At 42.2% G+C, this 8,587-nt stretch overlaps 1 long non-coding RNA gene across 1 annotated transcript in view; it reads right to left on the bottom strand.

Annotated features, from left to right (window-relative positions):
- Positions 1-7,377, bottom strand: part of LOC135228382 (uncharacterized) — a 67,219-nt gene extending 59,842 nt beyond the window's left edge. The window contains exon 1 of the long non-coding RNA XR_010318921.1: positions 755-7,377. This is a non-coding gene — a long non-coding RNA (uncharacterized LOC135228382). The remainder of the gene's footprint in view (positions 1-754) is intronic.
- Positions 7,378-8,587: the final 1,210 nt, after the last annotated feature.

Raw genomic sequence — 8,587 nt, forward strand, 5'->3', positions numbered from 1 at the left:
CATATCCCCAACCCTAAACCTAACCCTAACTTTAACCCTAACCCTACCCATAAACCTAACCCTAACCTTAACCTTAGCAAACCTGTAACCCTAAACCTAACCCTTACAATAACTCTGACCCAAAACCTCAACCTAAACCTAATCTTAATTATAACCCTTACCTTTACCCTAACCTAACCTGAACCCTAACTTAAAGCATACCATAAAATTAAATCTAACCCTAACCCCTAAAACTAACTCTAACCCTAACCCAGACCTAACCCTAACCCTAACCCTAACCCTAACCCTAACCGAAACACTTACGCAAAACCCTCAGGTTAACCTTAAACGTAACCGTAACTCTTACCCTGACCCTAAACTTAACCCTAATGATAACCCTACCCTAAACCTAACTGAAACACTAACCCCTAACCCTAACTCTAACCCTAATCCTTAGCCTAAAATTAACCTTAACCCTAAGCCTAACCCTAACCACTAACCCTAACTCTAACCCTAACCCTAAAGCGAACCCTCACCCTTAAACAAAATTTCACCCTAACCATAACCCTAAATGTACCCTAACTTCATTCAACCATAACCCTAAGCAAAACTAACACTAAACTTAACCCTAACCCTAAACTTAACCCTGACCCTAACCTGAAACCTAACCCCTAACCCTAACGACTTGCTTAAATATACTTCACCCTAACCCTAACCCTCAACCTAAGCATAACACTAAATCACCCCCAACCCTGACCCTATTCCTAAACTAAACCTGACCCTAACCCTAAGATAACCCTAACCCTGACCCTAACTCCAACTCTAACCCTAAAACTGACCCTACACACTCAGCTTAAATGGAAACCTAGCACTAACCCTCACCCTAACATCTAAACCTAACACCAACCCTTAACCTAACCCTGTCTTTAACCTGAACCTACCCCTAAACCTAAACATGACTTAACCCGAACACTTATCCTAACCCTAACTCTAAACCTAACCTTAACCCTAAACTGAATCCTAACCTTAACCCTAACCCGAACCCCTAACACTAACCCTAAGCTCAACCCTCACCCTAAACTTAAACTTCACCCTAACCCTAACCCTAAACGGAACACTAACCCTAACCCAAAACCTGATCCTACCATTCACCCAAACACCTAACTTGAACACTAAGCCTAACCCTAACCCTAACCTTAACCCTCCTCCTTAACCTAAGCTTCACCCTAAACCTAAGCCTGACCCTAACCCTAAAACTAAACCTAACCCGAAACTATCCCCTAACTCTAGCCTAACCCTAACTCTAACCCTAAACCTAACCGTAACACCCTAAAACATCAGCTTAACTGTAAACCTAACACTAACCCTCACACGAACCCCTAACCCTTTCCCTAATCCTAACCCTATCCCTCATCCTAGCCCTAACCCTGACCTAAACCTAACCCTTACTCTAACCCTAAACTTAACCCTGACCTTAACTCTACCATAACCCTAACCCTAACAAGAACTCGAAACCTGACCCTAACCCTAACCCTAAACCCTAGCACTAACTCTAACTCTGAACCTAACCCTAAACTAGCTCTACCCTTTACCGTAAACCTAGCCTTAAACCGAGCCTTACCCCTACCCGAACCCTAACCCTATACCTAACCCTAACACTAACCTTAACCCTACTCTAATATTTACCCTATCCCTGACTATTAACTGAAACTTCACCCTAACCCTAAGCCGAACTCTAAGTCTAGCCCTAACCATAACAATTACCCCAAACCCTCACCTTAACTGTAAACCTAAGCCTAACCCTCACCCTAAACCTTAAAAGTATCCCCAACTGTAAACTTAACCCGACACACTCAGCTTAAATGGAAACCTACTACTAACCTTCACCCTAACATCTAAACCTAACCCCAACCCTTAGCCTAACCCTATCTCTAACCTTAACATAGCCCTAATCCTAACCATGACTTAACCCTAACACTTACCCTAACCCTAACCCGAAACCTAAACTTAACCCTAAACCTAATCCTAACTTTAACCCTAACCCTAACCCCTAACACTAACCCTAAGTTCAAGCCTCACCCTTGACTTAAACGGCACCCTAACCCGAACCCTGAACTGAACCCTAAGCCTAACCCTAAACCTAACCCTAATCCTGACCCTAACATTAACCCAAACACCTAACCCTCACACTAACCTTAACCCTCATCCTTAACCTAAACTTCACCCTAAACCAAAACCTAACCCTAATCCTAAAATTAATTAACCATAAACTATCCCCTGACTCTAGCCCTAAACCGAAACCTAAATCTAACCCTAATCCTAACCGTAATACTCTAAAACATCAGCTTAACTGTGAACTTAACACTAACCCTCACAGGAACCCCTAAGCCTTTCCACAACCGTAACCCTATCCCTAATACTAACCTTAACCCTGACCTAAACCTAACCCTTACCCTAATCCTAAACTTAACCTTAACCGTAACTCTACCCCAACCCTAACCCTAAACCTAAACCTAGCAATAACTCTAAACCTGACCCTATCCCTAACCCTAAACCCTAGCACTAACTCTAACTCTAAACCTTACCCTAACCCTAACCCTAACCTAACCCTAAGCTTTACCTTAAACCTAGCCTTAACCCTAACCTTAACCCTACTCTAACCCTAAACTTAACCTAAGCCTAACACTGACCTTAACCCTAACTCTAACCTGAACCCTAACCCTCACTATTAACTGAAACTTCATCCTAACCCTAACCCTAACTCTAACTCTAACCCTAACCATAACAATTAACCTAAACCCTCACCTTAACTGTAAACCTCACCATAACCATCACCCTAGCCCTTAACCATATCCCCAACCCTAAACCTAACCCTAACTTTAACCCTAACCCTACGCATAAACCTAACCCTAACCTTAACCTTAGCAAACCTGTAACCCTAAACCTAACCCTTACAATAACTCTGACCCAAAACCTCAACCTAAACCTAATCTTAATTATACCCCTTACCCTTACCCTAACCTAACCTGAACCCTAACTTAAAGCGTACCATAAAATTAAATCTAACCCTAACCCCTAAAACTAACTCTAACCCTAACCCAGACCTAACCCTAACCCTAACCGAAACACTTACGCAAAACCCTCACGTTAACTTTAAACGTAACCGTAACTCTTACCCTGACCCTAAACTTAACCCTAATGATAACCCTACCCTAAACCTAACTGAAACACTAACCCCTAACCCTAACTCTAACCCTAATCCTTAGCCTAAAATTAACCTGAACCCTAAGCCTAACCCTAACCACTAACCCTAACTCTAACCCTAACCCTAAAGCGAACCCTCACCCTTAAACAAAATTTCACCCTAACCATAACCCTAAATGTACCCTAACTTCATTCAACCATAACCCTAAGCAAAACTAACACTGAACTTAACCCTAACCCTAAACTTAACCCTGACCCTAACCTGAAACCTAACCCCTAACCCTAACGTCTTGCTTAAATATACTTCACCCTAACCCTAACCCTAAACCTAAACATAACACTAAATCACCCCCAACCCTGACCCTAACCCTATTCCTAACCATAAACCTGACCCTAACACTAAGGTAACCCTAACCCTGACCCTAACTCCAACTCTAACCCTAAAACTGACCCTACACACTCAGCTTAAATGGAAACCTAGCACTAACCCTCACCCTAACATCTAAACCTAACACCAACCCTTAACCTAACCCTGTCTTTAACCTGAACCTACCCCTAAACCGAAACATGACTTAACCCGAACACTTATCCTAACCCTAACTCTAAACCTAACCTTAACCCTAAACTGAATCCTAACCTTAACCCTAACCCGAACCCCTAACACTAACCCTAAGCTCAACCCTCACCCTTAACTTAAACTTCACCCTAACCCTAACCCTAAACGGAACACTAACCCTAACCCTAAACCTGATCCTACCATTCACCCAAACACCTAACTCTAACACTAAACCTTAACCCTAAGCCTAACCCTAACCACTAACCCTAACTCTAACCCTAACCCTAATGCGAACCCTCACCCTTAAACAAAATTTCACCCTAACCATAACCCTAAATGTACCCTAACTTCATTCAACCATAACCCTAAGCAAAACTAACACTAAACTTAACCCTAACCCTAACCCTAAACTTAACCCTGACCCTAACCTGAAACCTAACCCCTAACCCTAACGTCTCGCTTAAATATACTTCACCCTAACCCTAACCCTAAACCGAAACATAACACTAAATCACCCCCACCCCTGACCCTAACCCTATTCCTAACCATAAACCTGACCCTAACCCTAAGATAACCCTAACCCTGACCCTAACTCCAACTCTAACCCTAAAACTCACCCTACACACTCAGCTTAAATGGAAACCTAGCACTAAGCCTCACCCTAACATCTAAACCTAACACCAACCCTTAACCTAACCCTGTCTTTAACCTCAACCTACCCCTAAACCGAAACATGACTTAACCCGAACACTTATCCTAACCCTAACTCTAAACCTAACCTTAACCCTAAACTGAATCCTAACCTTAACCCTAACCCGAACCCCTAACACTAACCCTAAGCTCAACCCTCACCCTTAACTTAAACTTCACCCTAACCCTAACCCTAAACAGAACACTAACCCTAACCCTAAACCTGATCCTACCATTCACCCAAACACCTAACTCGAACACTAAGCCTAACCCTAACCCTAACCTTAACCCTCCTCCTTAACCTAAACTTCACCCTAAACCTAAGCCTGACCCTAACCCTAAAATTAAACCTAACCCGAAACTATCCCCTAACTCTAGCCTAACCCTAACTCTAACCCTAAACCTAACCGTAACACCCTAAAACATCAGCTTAACTGTAAACCTAACCCTAACCCTCACACGAACCCCTAACCCTTTCCCTAATCCTAACCCTATCCCTCATCTTATCCCGAACCCTGACCTAAACCTAACTCTTACTCTAACCCTAAACTTAACCCTAACCTTAACTCTACCATAACCCTAACCCTAACAAGAACTCTAAACCTGACCCTCACCCTAACCCTAAACCCTAGCACTAACTCTAACTCTAAACCTAACCCTAAACTAGCTCTACCCTTTTCCGTAAACCTAGCCTTAAACCGAGCCTTACCCCTACCCGAACCCTAACCCTATACGTAACCCTAACACTAACCTTAACCCTACTCTAATATTTACCCTATCCCTGACTATTAACTGAAACTTCACCCTAACCCTAAGCCGAACTCTAAGTCTAGCCCTAACCATAACAATTACCCAAAACCCTCACCTTAACTGTAAACCTAAGCCTAACCCTCACCCTAAACCTTAAAAGTATTCCCGACCGTAAACTTAACCCGACACACTCAGCTTAAATGGAAACCTACTCCTAACCTTCACCCTAACATTTAAACCTAATCCCAACCCTTAGCCTAACCCTATCTCTAACCTTAACATAGCCCTAATCCTAACCATGACTTAACCCTAACCCTAACCTTAACCCTCATCCTTAACCTAAGCTTTGCCCTAAACCTAAGCCTGGCCCTAACCCTAAAACTAAACCTAACCCGAAACTATCCCCTAACTCTAGCCTAACCCTAACTCTAAGCTTAAACCTAACCATAACACCCTAAAACATCAGCTTAACTGTAAACCTAACACTAACCCTCACATGAACCCCTAACCCTTTCCCTAATCCTAACCCTATCCCTCCTCCTAGTCCTAGCCCTGACCTAAACCTAACCCTTACTCTAACCCTAAACTTAACCCTGACCTTAACTCTACCATAACCCTAACCCTAACAATAACTCTAAACCTGACTCACCCTAACCCTTAACCGTATCCCCAACCCAAAACCTAACGCTATGCCAAACTTTAACCCTAACCCTAATACAAACAGTAACCCTAATCTAACCCTAACCCTAATGTTAACCCTAATCTTAACCCTACCCTAACCATAAAACTAACCTTAACATCCTAAACCTCACTTCTAACACCATCTATAATCTTAACCCTTATCATAACCCTCACCCTTTACTTAAACTTCACACTCACCCTCATCCTAACCTAACACTAACCCTAAAGATAACCCCTAACCTTAACCCGAACCCTAAACCTAACCTTAACACTAATCTGAACACAAACCCAAACTCTAGCCCTAACTATAAAAATAACCCACAACCTATCCTAAACTTCATGCAAACCCTACCTGTAACCTTAACCTAAACCTAACCCAAACTCTAACCTTAAACCTAATTCTAACAATAATGCTAGTCCATCTGTAACCCTAGAACGAACACTTACAGTAGTCCTGAACCTAACCCTAAACTTAATCCTAATCCTAACCCTAGACCTAATCCTAACTCTAACCTTGACCCTAAATAGAACACTAACTCTAAACCTCAACTTGGACCTAAACCTAAATCTTACCCTACACCTAACCCTAACTCTAAACCTAACCCTAACTCTAACTCTAACCCTAATCGTAACACTTACCCTAAACTCTCACCTTAACGGTAAAACTAACCATAACCCTCACCCTAACCACTAACCGTATCCCACAAAACCTAAACCTAATGCTATCCCTAACCCTAACCCTAACCTGAAACCCCTGAGCCCTAATGATAACCCTAACCCTAACCAACACCAAAGCCTAACAAAAACCTTAACCTTAACTCTAACACTAACCCGAAACCTAATCATAAACCTAACCCTAACCCTAAACCAAACCTAACCATGACCGGAACCACAATGTCTAACCGGAACCCTCCCCCAAACCCTAACCCTAAACTACAGCTCTAACTCCTAACACCTTACCATAACCATAATCCTAACCCTACCCAACCCTAACCCTAAACCTAACCCTCACCCCAACCACAACGCCTAACACAGCCATAACCCTAACCCTAACCATAACACTAAACTTAACCCTAACCTAAAATCTAACACTAACCCTAAAACTAAACACAACCCCTAAACTTAACCCTAACCCTAAACATAACCTTAACACTAACCTGAAAACAAACCCAAACCTTAGCCATAACCCTAACCCTAACCGTCACCCTGTCTTAAACTTCACCCTATCCCTAACCTAAAGCTAACCCTAACTTTAACCCTAACCCTACCCCTAAACCTCACCCTAACCGTAACCTTGGCCCACCTGTAAACCTAAACCTAACCCTTAAAATAACTCTGACCCTAACCCTCGCCCTAAACCTAATTCTAATTCTAATCCTAACCCTGACCCTAACCCTAACCTAACCTTAACCCTAACTTTAAGCCTACAATAAAATTAAACCTAACCTTAACACTAACCCTAACCCTAAACCTAACCCTAACCGTAACACTTACCCAAAACCCTCACCTTAACTGTAAACGTAACTCTAAGTCTTACCCTAACCCTAAACTTAACCCTAATTATAACTCTACCCTAAGGGTTAGGATTATGGTCATGGTAAGGTGTTGGGGTTAGAAGTGTAGTTTAGGGTTAGGGTTTGGGTGCGGGTTCCGGTTAAGCATTGTGATTCTCGCCATGGTTAGGTTTGGTTTAGGGTTATGGCTAGGTTTATGATTAGGTTTCAGGTTAGTGTTCGAGTTAGGGTGAGAGTTAGGGTTAAGGTTTGGGTTAGGCTTTGGTGTTAAGTGTTAGGGTTTGGGTTAGGGTTAGGGTTATTGTTAAGGCTCAGGGTTTCACGTTAGTGTTAGGGTTAGGTTTAGGGATAGTGTTAGGGTTAGGTTTGGGTGATACAGATAGGGGTTAAGGTGAGGGTTAAGGTTAGTTTTACAGTTAAGGTGAGGGTTTAGGGTAAGTGTCATCATTAGGGTTAGAGTTAGAGTTAGGGTTAGGTTTATGGTTATGGTTAGGTGTAGGGCAATATTTAGGTTTAGGTCCAGGTATAGGATTAGAGTTAGTGTTCTATTTAGGGTCAAGGCTAGAGTTAGGGTTAGGGTTAGGGTTAGGTTTAGGTCTAGGTTTAGGATTAAGATTAGGTTTAGGGTTAGGTTCAGGGCTATTTTAAGGTTAGGTTTAGGGTTACATATGGACTAGCATTATGGTTAGAGCTATGTTTAAGGATAAGGTTTTTAAGTTTAATGTTAGGGTTAGGGTTTGGATGAAGTTTAGGATGGGGCAGGGTTATATTTATTTTTAGAGCTAGGGGTTGGGTTTGTGTTCACGTTAGTGTTAAGGTTAGGTTTAGGGTTCGGGTTAGGGTTGCGTTTATTTTTAGGGTTAGGTTTAGGTTTAGCGTTAGTATGAAATTGAGGTTACGGGTGAGGGTTAAGACAAGGGTTAGTATAAGGGTTAGGAGTTTAGTTAGTGTTAGACATTAGGTTTAGTGTGTTAGGCTTAGGATTATCCTTATGGTTAGCGTAGGCTTAAGTTTAGGGTTAATGTTAGGGTTAGGGTTAGATTAGAGTTACTGTTCGTATTAGGTTTAGGGTTAAGGATAAGGTTAGGGATAGCGTTAGGTTTAGGGTTGGGGAAACGGTTAAGGCTTAGGGTGAGGGTTAGGGTTAGTTTTACAGTTAAGTTTTGGGTTTAGGTTAATTGTTACGGTTAGGGTTAGAGTTAGGGTTAGGATT

The sequence above is a fragment of the Loxodonta africana genome, chromosome 21 (genome assembly GCF_030014295.1).
Source record: "Loxodonta africana isolate mLoxAfr1 chromosome 21, mLoxAfr1.hap2, whole genome shotgun sequence".
NCBI classification, from domain to species: Eukaryota; Metazoa; Chordata; class Mammalia; order Proboscidea; family Elephantidae; genus Loxodonta; species Loxodonta africana.